Raw genomic sequence first — 4,258 nt, forward strand, 5'->3', positions numbered from 1 at the left:
ACAAATAGAACCGTGCGCGCAGGATGCATTTTCAAATTGAAAAGTTTCTTACCACCGAGTTTCCTCATTGTTTTAAAGAAAGTGATCTGTGAAGCGGAAACATTTGTTTGTTTGTCGTTTAACGCCACACTCAGCAATATTCCAGTCTGGACCAGACAATCTAGTGATCAACATCATGAGCATCGATCTACACAATTGGGATACGATGACATGTGTCAACCAAGTCAGCGAGCCTGACCACCCGACCCCGTTAGTCGCCTACAAGCATGGGTTACTGAAGACCACTGGCTAACCCGGACCTTCACGGACGGTGAAACGGACACAACTGAAATCGTTCACTGATCATGTGACAACACCTATAAGGTATTCACCTATAAGGATTTCATCTATAAGGATTTCGCTCGTATCCATGATGGGGACTGTGTGTCACTTATATCAGAATGATGAACTGATGCAGGGTCTTGTACCACAAACCGTTCTTCTAAACACTACGACTATCGTACGCCAATATGAAAGTATAGAAGTTACGATCACCTTACAGCTAAGATCGCTACGTGGAACGGGTCCTAGGTCCACGTAGAATACCAGAACGGGCATGGGAAACCTAGAAACATCATGATAGAGAACCAGTATTAGAACCAGGAATCGCAGGTCTCTACAATACCCAAGGAACTCTGATATGTGTCGCCATAGACGAACGAACGGAGGACAAAACGTGCCCGTGGACCTGAGTAATAATGGCATTGACTTGGGTGAGGTGAAGTGAAATTGGGTTTAACGTCGTGCTTGAGAATATTTCGCTCATATGACGACGTGCATGCATGTGTATGTGTATGTGAGGCTGCTTGTACTAGCCCAGACTTAAGCTGGTTTTATAGTGCTAGCCCACTGAGATACCATGCCGCAGTGAAGCATGAATACCCCACTCAGACACATTATACTGACTCCGAGCCGACCAGTTCTTGTTGTACCCATTAATGCCGAGCGCCAGGCAGGGACCAACAAGTACCATATTTAACGTCTTTTTGGTATGACGTGGTCTGGGTACGAACCCGCGACCTTCCACTCTCCGGGCGGACGCTCTAACCACTACACCACGGAGGCGATGCATTGACTTGGAATCTTTGGACATGATTATTACATAATGAAGGCAGCCTAACATCAGAGCACTAAGATCTGATTAGTTTGAATGATTCTATTGTGAGGTAAAATAAGCATGTTTCTGCGACGACGTTAAATAAGTCTAAGTCTGTTCTACAACCTCATTTCCAAGAAAGAAATGATTTAACGGTCAAAGTAAACAGTTATTGAGAAAGACGTAAAATTATGGACATAAATACGAGGTAAATAATGAACATTTATGTATTGATTTATGAAATCTGCATTCAACAGCTTCTACATGTGTGTGGACAGGCGCTAAACGGAAATTGAGAAAGTGGAAATGGTCCCACTCTGGAACTCCAATCATCTACCACAGCTGGTGTCCTCACGAGCCGGATGGTAACATCTTTTCAGCTGAAAACTGCGTTGAAGCAAGTCCAACAGGGGGCTTTAACTGGAATGACATGTCTTGTCTTGTTAAATGCCAGTCCATATGCCAAGCAAAGTGAGTGATGGTTACCTTATTATCAATAAGCAGGATCTGTAGTTATACCTTCGGTTCAATAATTGCATATAGTAATATTTCAAATAAATGCTTGGGGCTTAACGCCGCGTTCCGTACTACTAGGGTACCACTCATTGGTTCAAGCGTTCGCTCGTCAACCACCCAGGTTCGATGTCCCAAAAAGGGTGAAGTCAAATTCTGGTGTCCGCTGCCTTGATATTGCTGGAATATTGCTAAAAGCGGCATAAATCCCCACTCAGTCACTTCTGGAGATTACTTCTAACCCTGCATCATTGCGTATTAGTTACCATGTGTCCGTAAAGATCCGGGTTGGAATCTATCTTCAGTAACCCATGCTTGTCGTAAGAGGCGACTAACGGGATCGGGTGGTCAGGCTCGCTGACTTGGTTGACACATGTCATCGTATCCCAAATGTGTTGATCGATGCTGATGCTGTTGATCACTGGCTTGTCTGGTCCAGACTCCATTATATACAGACCGCCGCCATTTAGCTGGGATATTGCTGAGTGAAGCGTAAAACTAAACTAACTCACGTATTACCATGCATGTCTGAGGGTATGTTTCACCTTGGAATGCTTCTTGGCAGTGTTTAGGCCGACATAATTATGTTGGTCGTTTTCAGTGAAATCCTGTGAGGGAGGTGCTGTGAAATCGCTCAGATTAACACATTTAGAATAACGACTAACACATACCGTGTTATACCCTAACATCTGCATCCAAAACGATATTGGCAGGTTTGGCAGGACCAGCGGCGTTTCACTGTTTCAACAGGAATTGGATGTATGACGTCAACATAGGAACGTCTCTCCTGTTGTCTTAGTGTTTAATCTTAAGATCGATATAATATTTTTTATTATAATTTTGCTTTAAAGGTGGACAGGTAGACGTCAGAAGATTTACGACCTACGTGAGTAATAATTTAGATAAATATTTAAATACACGTGTCAACAAAGGTAGCTTCGCACTCCAATTGTAAAATTGTTATGATCTTTTATGTAAATGTTCCCACAAGATAAATATTCGACACTCACGAACATAAGTAATTATTATGATATTTTATATCACATGTCATCATATCCGACACACGTACGTCATGATCTTTTATGTACATGTTCAGACAATTTATTCATTCTACTTACGTAAGTGCCGACTTACATGTGTATCGATTGGACTCTCACATGCTGTGGGTCACCGTGACCCTATGGCTGGTTTGGTTTGGTTGTTTATTGCATTATGACCATCGATCTACGATGACAGGTGTCATCCCAAGTGTAAAGCCCATTTCTGCTGTCCTCCTCCGTGATATTGCTGGAATATTTCTAAAAGCCACGTAAAACCAAACCCATTCCCCTCACTCACCGTTAATCCAGCTTTACCGAGCAGATCCAGTCGTATTAGCAACACATCGGGGTATGATTATACTCAATCGGTCAGGTTGGGTCTATCAGATCCGTCAAGGGATGTGTGTATCTGCCAGTGATGGTTTGAACTAAGACTGGTTCTATAGTATTGCCCAACTAGATTCCATGCCCCATTTCCGCACTTAAACATTGCACTTGGACGCAATATGCTGAATCTGAGCAGAATACGTACCATTGTGTTGTAATTTGAAAAGGGATTCGAACCCCGACATCTCCGGACAGATGCTGTATCCACGGAGGCGCTCACTGTAATTACATGTACGTGCAAGATACCTGATGTGTACATACAGTCATATTATACATTGTACATCTGTAAACAGGCGTCCGGGGCTGGGCTTGTCTTATCAGATTTTGGTGTTATTCGAACATGAGCGCAAAAAATTGATTGGTTTAACAATCACACGAAATGGATTACCATATATGTGGAGCACAGTGGTGTAGGGGTTAGCATGCTGGCCTCTCAGGCCAAAGGCCCGGGTTCGAATCCCGGTGGAGACACCAACATATGTGACCTGGGTCTCATACTGTGTTGTGTCCCTGGGAAAGGCACTTCGTCCACATAGCACTCAGTCCAGCCAGCTGTTCGAAATGGGTACCTGAGAAGCGGATGTACGGACCTATACGGTCTTTGAAAGTACAATTCTGTCAGGGTAATAATGTAACGCCAGAAAGCAGCATCGCGTTGGATTCTAGGCGCAAACATTAGCATTACCATATATGTATTGTTCACTACTTTTCCGCGCACTCCAGCTGACTGCGGTGACCACGGGGGGAAGGGACACGGACAATCCTGCTACGTTTACAGATCCGACAAACTCACGTGGAAAGAAGCAAAGGTGAGCATATTATCGTGACGCAAACTTCCCTGATCATACCTGAACGTAATAATTATTCAACAAATATATTTATCATGACCAATATTTGATGACAATGGTGATCAAACTGGTGACGTTTTGCTTAACATTCAACAACAAAAATAAATGCTACTACTACTACTACTACTACAACTTCTACTGCTGCTACTACTACTACTACTACTACTATTATTTCTACTACTACTACTGCTGTTGCTGCTGCTGACACTAGTACTTCTACTACTAAGTTCTGCTGCTACTACTTTTCCTACTACTACTACTACTACTACTACTACTACTACTACTACTACTGCTGCTGCTGCTAATGCTGCTGACGTTAGTACTTTTACTACTAC

At 43.1% G+C, this 4,258-nt stretch overlaps 1 long non-coding RNA gene across 1 annotated transcript; it reads left to right on the plus strand.

The window, feature by feature from the left end:
- Nucleotides 1–1,497: 1,497 nt before the first annotated feature.
- Nucleotides 1,498–3,883, plus strand: LOC124275237. The gene is made up of 3 exons (XR_006898244.1): nucleotides 1,498–1,606; nucleotides 2,500–2,534; nucleotides 3,799–3,883. It is a non-coding gene; the product is annotated as an uncharacterized LOC124275237 (long non-coding RNA).
- The last annotated feature ends 375 nt before the right edge of the window (nucleotides 3,884–4,258 follow it).

Source organism: Haliotis rubra, unplaced genomic scaffold, assembly GCF_003918875.1.
Source record: "Haliotis rubra isolate DU_JTF1 unplaced genomic scaffold, ASM391887v1 Scf2, whole genome shotgun sequence".
Classification (NCBI taxonomy): Eukaryota; Metazoa; Mollusca; class Gastropoda; order Lepetellida; family Haliotidae; genus Haliotis; species Haliotis rubra.